The 17,201-nt window shown below is 35.3% G+C and overlaps 1 protein-coding gene across 1 annotated transcript in view; it reads right to left on the bottom strand.

Moving 5' to 3' along the window:
- LOC136034726 (uncharacterized) overlaps nucleotides 1-17,201 on the bottom strand; it is a 138,087-nt gene that overhangs the window by 109,248 nt on the left and 11,638 nt on the right. The gene's annotated exons all lie outside the window — the stretch shown is intronic.

The raw sequence follows: 17,201 nt of genomic DNA, 5'->3' as shown, positions 1-17,201 counted from the left end.
AACAGAAAATTCTTAGGCTATTAATGGAAGCTACTGACTGTAAAAAATGGCTAGAAGAGAAATACTCACTCGCATTTAGGCTTCATGTACCCACTGTATAACGCCACGTGAGTGATTCCAAAACGGAAGGTTAGTGATTGGTGCAAAGTTACAGACACTTATCAAGTATTTAAAGTAATTTTAAACCTGACGTCAATTTTAAGGAAACTCAAGTAAGATTTTATTTATTAGTAGTTTAATGCTAGCAGTATCCTGACTTCGTTAACTGAAGATGATTGTTGAAGATGATAACTGAAGGCGCCCATTATATTAAGAATACATAGGATATATTCACTCGATCAGTGTTTGTATCATTGTTTTCCCTAAAACTTTTCTGCGACACTCATTTCAAGGTGTTACTAACAGTGTTTCCTTATTTGAGGTTTCGGCAACCTCTTGATGATAAGATTTGCCGCTGGATGTTTCAGGTTAAATTCTTTCGACAATGACGAATACCGACTTCTAATTCTGAACGCCAAACTGACTTCTATTCGTCCCCACTGAAAACATTTCCATCAGAAATCCCCACCCTCCGCAGAAAATACCTGCCAAAAATTCCATATATATCACAGTAGTAAATACTATATGTGAACAAAGGGCAAATTGCATAATTTACATCACTTTCCCCAGGGGCTTTGGGTTCATTTCATGCCCAAAGACATAGTTATTGGATCTTTCAACTATGGTGAATCAAATGGCTATCTCAAAATTTTGATCAGATGCATTCGGAGATAAAGGGGCGTAGGATAGGGACTAGTTGCCCTCCAATCTTTTTGGTCTCTTAAAAAGGACGTTAGAACTTTTGATTTTTCTATGAAATGAGCCCCATCCTGATCTTCTAGTATCACCTGTTTGATACGATCACCTTGGAGGAAAAGAAAACAAAAAACAAATAAACGCATGTACTCTACAGTAAAGGTCAAAATTTCTTCAGTAGGGTTCTCTAAGAAACCGACTATGCTGAACAAAATGGTTGTCTCAAAATTTTAATCGGACGACACAGGAAAAAGAGGGGCGTGGGAGGGGCTTAGTTACCCCCTGATTATTTTGGCCTCTTAAAATGTACTATAACTTTAATTTATGTCTGAATGAGCCCTCTTCCGATGTTCCATTCTATCTATAACTATTGTTTTGATACAAGGGGGCCGAGTCGCTCCTTGCTTACTGTTCGTTACCAGGAATTGTGTTATTATTTTATTGTAGCAAATCAACCCTCATCAGATAAATTATTCCGTGGAGGGAGAAATTTGTCGAATGTCACAAAACGAGTAAAGTAAACCAGCATTATTGGATGTATGGATAAGTCGTAAGTAGTCTGGGAGGTTAGGCTTTCAGATTCGTTGTATAAAACCTTGATTCTTATTACATGCTATCCCCTTCAAAGGAATAACAAAACTGCTGTAAATGACGGCAGTTTGATATTTTGTAGTAAAAGGTAAAGCTACCAAAGAGTTCGTGGCAACGAACTGTAAGGAGCGACTCGGCCCAATAGTAGCCGAAATTGTGAAAACAGAATTTTGATAATAATTGATATAATCAAAAGAATTGCCTTTTATGCTGGTTCCTACATTTTCATACATTTAAAATAAAAACTTCAAATGTAGTTTTTTCGCTAAAAACAACTTTAGGAGATTTATTTTTAATAAAAGGACAACCCTTGGACAACCCTACGACAGTTATTTGTGTCTTACTATGCCCACTCCTATCGCGAATACTTCTGTCACATCTACTTTTGCCACAGCTATTCCCACTTAAATTCCTACTACCACTTCTCTTCTACTGTTTAAACATTAATTACAAAGCTCGATGTCCAACATTAATATGACAATTGGAAAACAGATAAAAATAAAAAATTTGAATCTAGTTTTATTGCTGAAAAGTAAAGGGTGAATTAAAAGCTAAGAACGAGCATACATTTGCCTATGTAAACATCGAACTTAAAACGAGCGGAAACCATTATAGACGATGAAAAATGACAGAAAGCAAAAGCAATGAAGTTTAAAGACAACTCTTATTTTTGGTAGCTTTTGTTCTATTGAAGTTTGACTGTGTTGTCCATTACATAGCTTACCATGGACCATAAGGTGTTAAAACACAGAGAGGGTCTTTCGGCGATTCATTCATTGTATAGCTTAATAGGTTTCTTTGAACATTACCAACCAATGTTCTCAAAAACTATATCAAACACGAAAACTGACAAAAGCGATGTGCACTCGGAAGTGTAGCTGAGACGAGAGTAAAAGAGAGTGAAAAGAGCGTGGTAACATAAATTAGCAAAAGAACGGTACAAAGAAGGTGTGTTACTCTTTTTGAAAGAAATACTGTCGCAAATATTAAAACTATATTGATTACAATAAAAATTTAGCATGAAAAAATATTTTTCCCATGAAGTCGTAACACTTTGAGCAGTTTGATTTTTTTTTTTTAGGAGGGGTTAAAATACATTTGTTTTCAGTAAAGCGCAATTAAAACTCCAGCCTGTTGAGGTTTGGGGTTGGTGGGAACATCATGCTGTTTTCTGGTCATTGTGTTACGAGAGCAACACTTTGGTTTTGTCGTGTTTTTTTGTCGTTTTAAGTCCATGGGCTGAAAATTGAAAGACATTGTAGCCTTTTAGCTTAAGTAAGATTTCTATCTATCATAGTCTACCCAGTGGCATTGGCGTAGTGAAAAAAGGAAATTATCAATCGTATTTCATTTCTATCGCTTTTGTTTGATTTTTTTGTTGTAAAGTACTAGTGACACTATGGGATTTTTCTAGAGGGGGGAGGAAGGTGGAGCAGTAGAGGATCCAGGCGAAGAGGGGGGCCCCCGCCCCCAAGATTTTTCCGACCCTCATTCCTTTTTTTTTCTTTTTTAACTCTTTTTTCATAATAAATTTGTCGATTTGGTCAATTATTGGCACCTTTGTCAAATTACCCCTTCCTGAAGTTTTCGCTCATTGGCGTTCTTGTCACATTGAGCCTCCCCCAAGATTTCACTCTAGATGTGTCCCTGGGTTGGGGGAGACTCCACCCATAATTATTTGTAAAAATTCTGTTCATATATATATATATATATATATATATATATATATATATATATATATATATATATATATATATATATATATATATATATATATATATATATATATATATATATATATATATATATATATATATATATATATATATATATATATATATATATATATATATATATATATATATTTGGGGGGGGGGAGGTGGAATATTTGGATTATTTGGGTTGGTGATGTGAGAGTTTTATTAAATAAATTGATGGATGTATTTTTCTGATTTTTGTTTTGTTTCACCCCTGTTTTTTTCCTGGCCATGGAACCTTACGGTGGAGACTAAGTTGAAGTATTTTGTTGCTTTAATGTGTGGAATACTGTGGATTCTGTTAAACATTTATATTATTCTTGTTTTTTTTTAATAGATTCGATTCAGTTAGGTTTTAGCCTGCGGGTCGGAAACTTAGGACTTCTTAAGCAATTCCTTGCCTTAACTAAACGTTTATTTGTCAATCATATTCAATCTACCGGAGTTAGTAAAAAGGCCCAGTTCGGCCTGCGCCAGTCCGGCCATACATTGAATGACCGTTGAAAGTTCGAAGAGGGTTCTTTCATCAAGTTAAATAAGCATTCATGAGAGCAGCAGGTGATGAATTGCTGATTACAAGTCAGCCGAGAATTATCAGCCAAGAGTGATCTAGGATAAAATACCGCCGACTTAACAAATCCTTGTTAAACCAATTTTAACCTCTTTACGTTAGTTTAATCCCTCTTATTGGTGAGACAGGCAACAAGCATTCTACGCATTAATTTTTTCTTTCTTTAACTTTACACCTGCCAAGCACTTTGGACTGCAGCCACAAAAGTCAAGTTTCGAATAAAGACAGAATAATTCAACATATAGTTCATTAACTAATACCCTGCGTCTCTCTTAGTTAATGAAAAACATGAAATTCACATCTTAAAATTTCCCCTTTAATCGAAGCTCATTTTCTCCGTTATTCAGGATCTGAAAGGGAAAACATGGAGCATTCCTCTTGTATCCCCAGGGATCATCAGATCCTCTGTAATTTTCATGGACAAGCTCTTGTTAGTTGTCATTGAGTGATTTTGTGTTGCCCTATTTGGATGTCGATATCCAGCCAAGGATAGGTCGCAAATTATTCATAACGAAAGGAAAATATAGAGAAATGTATTAAGTCAAGATAAAGCGACAAGAACATATATTTATAAATAATTAAAATAGACCGTTACTTTGTCATCCGATTTCTATCAAATTTTCTGGCACATGTCTGGTTTTGCAACGAACATTATCACCAATAATTCAATTCAGCTTAGTGTAGTAGCATTTAGTGTCTGATTAACAAATTGAAGGTTTTCTCAAGAAAGGCGAGCCATTTCATCATTGACCATATCCATGATGGTTTAGCCCCCCCCCCCCCTAGACATTATATGTATAAATATCTATAAATTGTAATTACCCACGCCAGCTACAGTAAGTAAATTTTTAATGCGGTGATGTAATTGAATTCCCATTTATGTGTCATCATACAGCACATGGAATGAGTCTAGAAATGTTTCCATGAAAATTGACCAATCTTACCGCCTTCGAGGGTTACGACCTCGTAAACAGTTTTACTACTGAACTTTTCCAACCCTGCATGATCTATTGCTAGGCTCAGATCAGTTTTATTTCATTTCATCTTTTGCTAAAATGAACCATTTAGGAAATTGACCTCTACTTAGCAATGTTGTAGCTAATTTGGTAGCTATTGACAACAACTTTTAGAACTAAAATATACGAAAACTGGTTGTAATTTTAAACTTAATAGGAATTACTCTTAATATACAAATAAGAACAGTTTTTTTTTAATTTCTTTGAAATTAAAATTTGTTCCTCGAAAGAGGAACACAAAAAAACTGACTTAGACCGATCTCAGGAGATGAAACTCAGGATTCTTCAAATTAATCAGATTCAACAAAAGAACTATTTTTGATTTGTCATTCGATGTACCCCCAGTCATCCAAGCGAAGCAAAGGCCAGTTCATAAGCGTCAAAGCTGAGGTCCAAGTAAGGAGAACTTCTATTGGCGAGGAACTAAGATCCAAAGTCTGGAGTGAAATGGCACCCCAGCCCATTAAAAAATTTCGCTTATCGAGCACAACTGACTTCTTACACAACAGAATCATTTAAACTACTATACAGCATACAGAGAGTCGCATATTCCTATGTAATACTGAAGACAAGCAGCACGGTATTTTGATTGCACTGCCCAATATTTGTTCCGCGGGTGGCTTGAGATTTACACAGTTTTGACACACCATCAGATCTATCTTCCAAGTTGTGTTACGCTCTGTTTAGATGCACACGGTATTAAGGGAAGGACCAAGTTAAAGTAAAAACAGAATAATTTTCTGGTCTGAAGAACAAGAAGAACCAACAAACAAAAACGACTAGAGAAACAATAAGCCATTTTCAGTTATTATACGCCAACCGTACACATATAATGATATTTCACTTTATACAATATTCATTTGCTTTGTATTAACATATTCTGTTGAAGATTGGTAATGAAGCATCGGCTTGTAAACCAAGTTCGACTTTTCATTCTAGCAGCCAAACAGTTCGTGGTAACGAACTGTAGTATGGAGCGACTCGACTCAATAGTAACCGAACCTCTAAAAAACGGAATTTTGATACTAATAGTTACATCAAAAGGATTACATGTTAATATTGGTTTTAAATATTTAAGTTTCACCAAGTTTTGTCTTACCCATCAAAAGTTACGAGCCTGAGAATATTTGCCTTATTTTAGAAAATAGAGGAACACCCCTTAAAAGACATAGACTCTTAACGAACATCGCACCATCAGATTAAGCGTATTAGAGAACACTACAGGAGAAGTTTCAAGCTCATCTACAAAAATGTGGAATATTGTATTTTTTGCCATAAGACAGATCACGGATGCGTGTTTATTATTTTTTTCCCCACGAGTGATTGTATCGACCCAGTGGTTCTAGAATGTTACGAGAGGGCTCATTCTAATGGGAATTAAAAGTTCTAGTGCCCTTTTTAAGTGGCCAAAAAATGGGAGGGGCACCTAGGCCCCTTCCAATGCTCATTTTCCCTCAAAGGCACAGGATCAAAATTCTGAGATAGCCATTTTATTCAGCATAGTCGGAAAACCTAATAACTATGTCTTTGGGGACGACTTACTCCCCTACAGTCCCCGTGGGAGGGGCTGCAAGTTACAAACTTTGACCAGTATTTACATGCAGTAAAGGTTATTGGGAAGTGTACAGACGCTTTCGGGGGGATTCTTTTGGTTAGGGGGAGGGATTGAAGGGCTGGGGGATACATAGAGGGAATTTTTCCATGGAGAGATTTGTCATGGGGGAAGAGAATATCCATGAAGTGGGCATATGCTTTTTTAGCAATTTATTAAAAAACAATGGAAAAATAAACATGAAAAAGTTTTTTCTACTGAAAGTAAGGAGCAGCATTCAAACTTAAAACGAACAGTAATTATTACGCATATGAGGGGTTCGCCTCCTCCTGATATCTCGCTCTTTACGCTAAAGTAATTTTATTAATTTCAACTATTTATTCTACGGCCTTTATGATTCAGTGATCATTCCTAAGGAACTGGGACAAAATTTAATCTTTAATGTAAAGAGCAAGGTATTGACGAGGGGGCGAACCCCCTCATATACATAATAAAAACATACGAATATAGAAGTTAGTTACGTAACTTAATTCGCCTTTTTACGTAACCAAGAAATCGGAGGGTAACTAGACCTACTCCCCCGCTCATTTTTTTTTCTCAAAATTGTCCGACCAAAACTATGAAAAAGCCATTTGGCAAAAAAAAATTAATATGCAAATTTCATTTCAATTATACGTATGCGGAGAGCCACAATCAAAACATGCATTAATTCAAAAACGTTCAGAAATTCAACAAAAAAAAACGATTTTTTTCTAACTGAAAGTAAGGAGCAACATTAAAAATCAAAACGAACAGAAATTACTCTGTATATGAAAGGGGCTGTTACCTCCTCAACACCCCACTATTTCAGCACAAAGATCAGGGCGTTGAGGAGGTAACAGCCCCTTTCATATACGGAGTGATTTCTGTTCGTTTTATGTTTTAATGTCGCTCCTTGCTTTCAGTTAAAAAAACATGTTTTTTTTTGTTTAATTGCATAAAAGGATTAATCCAATAGCTTGTAAATGTAATTGTCTCGGCTATTTAAGCGAGAAATATGTAAGAATATAGTGACTTTTACGGTACTGCTTAGAAGGCATATACAAGAATTTTTGGGTATTATAGTTAATAATAAAATAAGATGATATTTAATTATTTGAATAAGAAATACCAAAAAAAAATCACAAAAATTTCACGGATTTAGTGGAGGCTGGCCTCAAACCACTCCCCCCGAATGTGTCCCTATCAGTGGTGGTTCTTGGCTCTCTTTTGCCAGGGAAAAAATCCTGATTAGTATCCCCCACTGTCTCTCACAAAATCTTCGAGTGAAATTTTCATTTATTAACAATATCACTTTCAATTTATTAATTAATTAATAGTTTATTTTTAATTAATCATTAATTTGTTATTTATATGATTCAATTATTTTTAATTATGTGGATTATATAATTGTGCTTATTTTTTAATTTATTTTAGAATTAATTAATAATTAGATGATTATTTTCATTTATTAGCTTCGCCCTCTACTTTGTTTTTATAGAAATCGAACTTAAAAAATGATTATAACCGTTAGATTATTTACATTGCAATTTCACTTGTACTAAATATCATTTAAATGATTCAATTATTTTTAATTATGTGAATTATCTTATTGTGCTTATTTTTTAATTTATTTTAGAATTAATTAATAATTCGATGATTATTTTCATTTATTAGCTTCGCCCTCTACTTTGTTTTTATAGAAATCAAACTTAAAAAATGACTATAACCGTTAGATTATTTACATTGCAATTTAACTTGTATATCTTGCAAAAGCTTGTACAATAAAACAACAATCATTCACACCCCATCCCTCCTCTTTCAACCTTTTGACTTGCGGACAATTTTCCAGCAAAGGCATGCTATAAATTAGACCATACTTATTTCTGTCGACAGAAAAAAAAACCGAAGGCAATCGGAATTCCTAGATAATAACTCATAACAGTCGCATTGTGATTGGTTGGATTTCTTAGCAATATTGAGGCTATAGCCTGGGGGCTTTGTCCGTGGTCATACATCGTCAATTCGGCTTACAATACTACAACACTAACCAGAAAGAATGTCTTTATGGCTAATTTCGCTGGTTCGGAAAGACAAGCTTGAGATAGACCAAAATTATGAGGCTCTTAGTCAAAGATTAAGGAAATCAACAAAATGAATGGTTAAGGTTTCAAGATGAGTATCTATAACCAAAGATCATAATCATATAAGCGTAAAAAAAAAAAAATAGTGTGACAACTGAAAAGATACAACACCTAGAATTATGCACTTATATATGCTTTCGTTTCAGGGTAGGGGGGGGGGGTAAGAACTTGGAAAATCGGTAAAAACAAGTCAATTATTTTTAAATAAAAGGAATTAAGGGGACAGTCCCAAAATCTCAATATCTCCGGGAGGTGAGGATTAAAGTTCAAAGCCCCCTTCCTCTGCTGGATCACTCCCGAATTCTGTTTCTTTCGATTCCCAACCTAAGTCAAGAACCTTCAAGATCAACGATTAAAGATATGCTGTTGAGGTGGGAAGTACGGGAAGATTTCAGAAGTTTATTATACTAATAATATATAATCTGACATTCGTCATATCGAAAATGGCACGTCTTGCAATAATTGCTGCAAGGTGTAGGCCTACAACGTATTTATAGTTCTAGGTATATTGGCCTTACCTAGTAGTTACCTTGTGTTATATTGTTTACATACAAGAGAGATACAGTGCATTTTTACAGTAAAAACAGCTCAGCCATGGGCCTACGCTATATTCTTTTTATTGATTTTTGTTATGACTTTGTATCGAATTGGTGGTCCTAGAAATTGGGAAGAGGCTTGTACGATTAGAAATTGAAAGTTTTATTGCCCTTATTAAGAACCCAACTTAACGTGATTGAAGGGTGACCAGACCCCCTCCCTTGTCGTTTTGTCACCGGACACCCTAGTAACCCCCGTAGTACAGGATAAAAGTTTCGAGACAGCTATTTTGTTCAAAAAGTCAAAACCTCTGATATATATGTCTCCGGGAATGACAGGACCCCGGAGACCCAGGAAGATGGCCCTGATTTAAGCAAATTGCACTAGTTTGTATCCGAACGGAACTCTTAGGGATCGTCTGCTAGGCCAAAATTCCACATAATTTTCAAAGACGATACCGAGTGGTTAGACCAATAGGCTTGAAACCCTTTGTCCTTGAGGACAGGGGTTCGAGTCCTGAAATCGCTGGTTATTTGGTTTGGAACGCGGGTCAGTGGCATCACTCTCTAAGCTAACCCACGGTCTACCCAGCTCTAGATTCGCACCTGGAGAAATCTAGGGGAGGTAAATAGGATGTGCGTGCGAAAGCACAGGATGGCTGGCCCCCAGCTCCCATTGCACTTCCTGCCTGAAGGACCATGAAACGGAGATCAGCACCAGCAGTAGGGACTATGAAGTCCAAGTACCGTGTTCTATATACTCTAGAAACAACACATGTACATAGGTATATCATAGGCATTTGTGCATCCGGGTTTTCAAAACACTTGGAAGATCGAGTAAAAATTTTTAATGAGTATTGGGGGAGGCAATTGGATTCTTTGGGTGGAGGGATGAGTAAATCTAAGGATACTACGTGCATCCAAGCTTTTAAATCAGCATATTTACCTAGTCCCGGCTTGGGGAATGGAGTTGTAGCCTCAGAAACCTTTGGGGGAGTGGTTTTGGGGACTCCAAATATTGTCTGTGTTGGGTTGGGGGCTAAAAACTATTTGTCTCTGATCCATACATGCATATTTGCTTTATAAGCCCTTATGGTCCTTGGAATCTACTCAGTGTTCAGCAGCGAGGCATATCAAAACAGACTATTTGTTGCCAGACCACCACAATAGTGTATCTACAGTATCGTGGAATATATTGAACGACAAAGGTGAAACTCCCAGGGAGTGTTGGTTGGGCAAGTAGAATTCAAATTTTAACCTGGGGAAACGGAGCAAAGGAGGGGGGGGACACTTTTCTTTCAAATCCATCTAAAAGTTTTGCGCCACAAACCACTGTGGGACTTGGAAAATATTCACATTGAAGTCTCGGGATAAATCCGAAGACACTATCTATGTCCCAGGCTATCAAAATAGTGAATCTACAATGTCTTCGAAATTTTGAATTGAGAAGGGGTCAGAGTGGAAACTAGATTTTTTTTTGTCTCTGATTAACTTAAAAACATTCTACTATGAGTCCCTACGGGAGCTACATCCGTTCACAGGAAAAATACCAAATCTAGTCAAACAGTTCGTAGTAACGAACTGTAGTAAGGAGCGATCCGGCTCAATAGTAAACAAAACACTAAAAAATGGAATTTTGATAATAAAAGATACATCAAAAGAATCGGATTTTCATGCTAATTTTAAATTTATAAGTTTCATCAAATTTAGTGTTTCTCATCGAAAGTTACGAGCCTGAGAAAATTTGCCTTATTTTGGAAAATAGGTGGAAACACCCCCTAAAAGTCATAGAATTTTAACAAAATCACACCATCACATTCGGCGTATCAGAGAAGACTATTGCAAAAATTTCAAGGTCCTATCTACAAAAATATGGAATTTCGTATTTGTTGCCATAAGAAAGATCACGGGTGCGTGTTTATTTGTTTTTTGTTCTTTTTTCTTTTCCTCATGGGTCATCGTGTCGACCAAGTAATCCTAAATTTTCGCAAGACGGCTCAATCTAGCGGAAATGAAAAGTTCTAGTGCCCTTTTTAAGTGACAAAAAAATTGGAGGGCACCTAGGCCCCCTCTCACGCTCATTTCAACGGATCAAAATTTTGAGACAGCCATTTTGTTCAGCATAGTCGAAAACCATAGTAACTATGTCTTTGGGTATGACTTATTCCCCCACAGTCCCCGTATGAGGGGCGGCAAGTTACAAACTTTGACCAGTGTTTACATACAGTAATGGTTATTGGGAAGTGCATAGACGTTTCCAGGGGGATTTTTTTGGTTTGGAGGGGGAGGGGTTGAGGGGAGGTGGCTATGTGAGAGGATCTTTTCTAGGAGGAATATGAAATGGGGAAAGAGAAATTCAATGAAAAGGGCCCAGGATTTTCTAGCATTACTATAAAAAAAAACAATGAAAAAATAAACATGATGAAGTTTTTTTCAATTGAAAGTAAGGAGTAGTATTAAAACTTAACACGAAAAGAGATTATTACGCATATGAGGGTTTCTTCTCCTGCTAAATACCTCGTTCTCTACGCTAAAGTATTTTTAGTAATTTCAACTATTTATTCTATGTCCTTTCTGATTCAGGGGTCATTCTTAAGGAATTGGGACAAAAATTAAGCTTTAGCGTAAAGAGTGAGGTATTAACGAGGGGACAAACCCCCTAATATACATAATAAAAATATAAGAATATAGAAGTTTGTTACGCAAGTTAATTCTCAAGTTAAGTATATTTTTTACTAATAAAAACGTTCGTTAAAAATTAAAAGTTCTAGTTGCCTTTGTAAGTAACCAAAAATTGGAGGGCAACTAGGCCTCCTTCCCCACCCCTTATTTCTCAAAATCGTCTGATCAAAACTAAGAGAAAGCCATTTAGCCAAAAAAAAATTAATATGCAAATTTCATTTTAATAATTTATGTACGGAGAGCCAAAATCAAACATGCATTAATTCAAAAACGTTCAGAAATTAAATAAATAAAAAACTAGTTTTTTTAACCGAAAGTAAGGAGCAGCATTAAAACTTAAAATGAACAGAAATTACTCCGTGTATGAAAGAGGCTGTTCCCTACTCAACGCCCCGCTCTTTACGCTAAAGTTTTTTACTGTTTAATAAAGTAGGATTGAGTGAAAGAGTCAAACTTTAGCGTAAAGAGCGGGGTATTGAGAAGGGAACAGCCCCTTTCATACACAGAGTAATGTCCGTTCGTTTTAAGTTTTAATCTCGCTCCTTACTTTTAGTTAAAAAAAAACTAGTTTTTTTATTTAATCAAAGTTAAGTACCGACGTAAGTCGAAACAGACCATGCATATCCAGATTATCAAAAGAAGGATATTTGTAAAATAAAAAAAAAGGGTAGGAGAAGAAAGTCCAAATTTTCAGGGAGTGCTCAAGAGGCTAAGTAGACCTTAAATTATGACTTTAAGGGGGGAGATAAAGTGGTGTTAATTCTTTTTATTTGTAATTCTGATCCATCTAAACCTTTTGCGCTATCAGTCTTTGCAGAACTTCGATCTTATTCACGGTGAAGTCACCAGATAAATTGAAAAATAGTATTTTGAACCCAGTGTGTCAATTAAAAGTACCTTAAATATTAGAAATTTCAATCTTTTCGCTCTTCGCTCATAAAATTATCCAGAATTCCCGGAGGAATGATTCGAGTACTTTTTTTTTTTTTTTTTTTTTTTTTTTTACGTGAAGGAATTTTGAGGCTAAAATTAGATTTTCATGCTGATTTTAAATATATAATTTCATCAAATTTAGTCTTTGTCATCAAAAGTTACGAGCCTTAGAAAATTTGCCTTATTTTGAAAAATAGGGGAAACACCCCGTAAGAGTCATTGAATCTTAACGAAAATCAGACAATCGCATTCGGCGTATCAGAGAACCCTATTGCTAAAATTTCAAGCTCCTATCTACAAAAATGTGGACTTTTGTATTTTTTTGCCAGAAGACAAATCACGGGTGTGTGCTTATTTGTTGTTTTTTTTTTTGTTTTTTTTTTCTTTCTTTTCCCCAGGGGTGATCGTATCGACCCAGTTGTCCTAGAATGTTGCGAGAGGGCTCATTCTAACGGAAATGAAAAGTTCTAGTGCCCTTTTTAAGCGACCAAAAAAACTGGAGGGCACCTAGGCACCTTCCCACTCTCATTTTTTCTCCAAAGTCAACGGATCACAATTTTGAGATAGCCATTTTGTTCCGCATAGTCAAAAACCATGATAACTATGTCTTTGGGAATGACTTACTCCCCCACAGTCCCTGGGGGAGGGGCTGCAAATTACAAACTTTGACCAGTGTTTACATATAATAATGGTTATTGGGAAGTGTACAGACGTTTTCAGGGGGATTTTTTTGGGGGTGGGGCTGAGGGGAGGGAGCTATGTGGGAGGATTTTTCCTTGGAGAAATATGTCATGGGGGAAGAGAAATTCAATGAAAAGGGCGCAGGATTTTCAAAAACTACTATAAAAAAAAACAATGAAAAAAAAACATGAAAAAAAATTTTCAATTGAAAGTAAGGAGTAGCATTGACACTTAAAACGAACATAGATTATTACGTAAATGAGGGGTTCTAAAAATACTTTAGCATAAAGAGCGAGGTATTTAGGAGGAGATAAATACCTCGCTTTTTATGCTAAAGTATTTTTAGTAATTTTAACTATTTACTCTACGGCCTTTCTGATTCAGGGGTCATTCTTAAAGAATTCAGACAAAACTTACGATTTAGTGTAGAGAGCGAGGCATCAACGAGGGTACAAACCCCCTTATATTTATAATAAAAATATAAGAATATAAAAGTTTGTTACGTAAGTTAATTCTTAAGTTAGAAACGTTCGTTAAAAATTAAAAGTTACAGTTGCCTTTTTATGTAACCGAAAAATTGGAGGGCAACTAGGCCTCCTTCCCCACCCCTTATTTCTCAAAATCGTCTGATCAAAACTAAGAGAATGCCATTTAGCCAAAAAAGGAATTAATATGCAAATTTCATTTTAATAATTTATGTGTGGAGAGCCAAAATCAAACATGCATTAATTCAAAAACGTTCAGAAATTAAATAAAAAAACTAGTTTTTTAACTGTAAGTAAGGAGCGACATTAAAGCTTAAAACTAACAGAAACTACTCCGTATATGAAATGGGTTGTCCCCTCCTCAACGCCTCGCTTTACGCTAAAGCTTTTAATTGTTCTAAAAAGCAGAATTGTGGCAAAGAGTCAAACTTTAGCGTAAAGAGCGAGGGATTGCGGAGGGGACAACCCATTTCATATACAGAGTAATTTTTGTTCTTGTTAAGTTTTAATGTTGCTCCTTACTTACAGTTAAAAAAACTAGTTTTTTTTATTTAATAGTTAATAAAACCTACCTATCTGCAATGCTACAAGCAAAAATTTTGAAACGTAAAATTATTTTGGAACATTTTTTTGTTATATGATTCGTTAAATATTTTGTCATACTACATACAGGCCACATTTTTGGAACATTATATATATATACTATATACAAAATATAGTCAGAAAATTTAAAATTTACACTTTGAAAAAGGTAATAAGAAAAATTGTTTCGTTAAAGAAATTTCAAAAATATTGCATATTTTAGGAATAGCCGAAAGTTAATGCTTTTTGGCACTGAATAGATTTTTCCAATTATTTTGGATAATAATCTATCAATAATAGACTTTTTTATTTTGACTTTATTCCAAGAAATATACGTTAACACTAGTTACCAAACAAACTTCAAACTCAAGAGTTCAAAAATCCAAATGGTAAATCAAAGCGTACTTTTAATCAATTAAGGCTAATTTAAAAATGCAGTTTGGGAAAAATAAGGCAATATGATATTCAAGAGAAGCTTTTCAATAGCAGCAAATATTCTCTTCAAAATATTCCTGTTCTTTCTTTTATTTTATTTTTTATGCCGACGGTTATTTTTTAGAAATGAAGTGGAATTTAATTATTTAAATATAATTATCTTGAATTTTGACACTAAATTGTTGGCAAATGTGCTGAGGAGAGAATTCAAATTTAATACGGAAAAAAATATATACTGCAAATAAGAAAAAAAAGAAAAAGAAAGTTCGACAGCCGAAAATCCTGCTTCTGTGAAACGTTTTATTTGCATGGCGTATTATCGTCATCATCTTTTGGAACACGAGCGAAACTTAAAATATGCAGACATATTTGTGGGAGCGCATCTAGAGTAATTTTTTGGGGGTGGGAACCCAATGTGACAAGGGAGCCAATGAGCAAAATCTTAGGGAGGGGGCCCAATGTGACAAAGGTGTGAATAATTGACCAAAATGACAAATTTATTCCAAAAAAGAGTGAATAAAGAGGGAAAGAGGGTGTCAGAAAAACATCTTGGGGGATCCAGGGCCCCCCGCCCCCTAGATCCGCCAGTGGTCTATGCTATCAAGTGTTACCAAAAGTGTGACATCTAAAATAAAACAAAGGCTTTTTTGCATGTAGACCTCCAATCTTAGTGTAAGATCCGCCCCCCCCAAGCTCGCTGATATGAAATGGAATCCTGGCTGCGTTAGTACATATTCTAACTTTTTGCTATTTGGCAAATGAGAATAAGATGATAACTACGTTATCATTCATTGAAAAAAACTCTACTGTGGTCATCTTACTTGTTATGGTAATTAAAAGTTGCAAATTCGATACCAAAGTATCTCAAATAAACTGATTCATCTGGTTTTCCAGCATGTATAGAATTTTAGAAATTAGCGCTTTACTGAAAACACAAAACCCACTCAAAATAAACATGATGCTATCTTAGAAGAGAGAACATTTCGTAATAAGCCTACAGAAAATAAAAGACTAATAGATAACACTGTCAATAGTCATTCACAGGCCGCCATATCAATAAATACTATACAACTATTATTCTGTCAAATCCTCAAGCAAGCTCAGTTTTCAGCAACGCGCTAATTTTTATATTTCCGCACATACTGCAACATACCTGTGCGAGTCAGTTTATTTGATCTAGTTTTGTAGATGTATCCTGCGTAATCTTAAAGTAACGGTTTTTGTTTCTTGGTAAGTTTCAACTTAGCTCTGTAATTTCGTAAGAAAACTTTTTTTTAATTAATCTGCATCGAAAGCGTTCGACAAGGATCACAAACAATGCAAACTAGCATAAATATGAAAGATTCAACCCTTAGGCGATGTACAAACATTGTTGTTGAAAAAGGAATTCATATACTATGCCTAGACTTTGACAATATCTAAACTTGAGCAGGGTATGGATACTGTCAACCAGCGGTGGATCCAGGGGGCGTGCCCCCCCCCCTTAACGTAGTGGTCGATTTTGGGATAATATCATGTTGACATACTAAATATTATATTTTTCGTAGAGGGTGAACAGATTTTCATTTTTTTTATGACGGGGTGGTTTTTATAACTTACTGTTTTTAGTGTCAATATCTTTACATCAATTTAATTTCAACAGGTTTATTAGAACTTTAACCCTCAGCAGATTTTAGATTAAATTTACAACCATTTCCACAACCTATCTACAGCATTTAATCGATGAGGTTCTCTTTAAATTGTTGGTGTTTCTTTGTTTGCAAATTTATCGGAGCAAAATATTCCCCCCCCCCGCTAAAAAAAAGTCCTGGATCCGCCCTTGCTGTCAATGCAGTCTGTTGATTTTTTGGAGAGCGCAATTAATCAAACCAATGATTATAAATCTCAGAATCTAATCAATAGGATTTTTTCTCTAGTAATATCTTGAGCGTTCTATAAGGAACTATTTTGAAATGTAATCAACAATATGAGTAAAAGTAAATCAAATAAGGCTAGCAGGGCCGTCGTTTGAGGAGAAAAATTATTATAATATTATTATTAATAATATTAATTATTATATACCATGCCCCTTGACTATCCGAATACGGACCCCTCTTGTCCCCCCCCCAACAAGAATGCTGGAAATTCACTCCTGAATTTGGGTTAATTAGCGTAAATTCTATCAACTTAGAAAATGAGTTCAAATACGGCTCTAGAAGGATGGAAAGCGTGGAATGGCTGTGAGCAACACGTGTTCTAATTATACTAATTGTGTCAAGGTTTTTTCATTTAATCTTGGAGCATAGGTACACCAAAGAAGAATTCAAACCTGAAAGCAACGGGAATTCTCCTACAGAAAAAAACATAAATATATTCTAGTTCTGTTCCAAGCTCTCTAGCCTGCCCATTCATTTAACAACAGGAATTTCCAGGTAATAATTTTC

This window comes from Artemia franciscana, chromosome 13 (genome assembly GCF_032884065.1).
Source record: "Artemia franciscana chromosome 13, ASM3288406v1, whole genome shotgun sequence".
Lineage (NCBI taxonomy): Eukaryota > Metazoa > Arthropoda > Branchiopoda > Anostraca > Artemiidae > Artemia > Artemia franciscana.
Note: the sequence above shows the minus strand (reverse complement) of the source record. Positions and strands in the feature narration are given on the sequence as shown.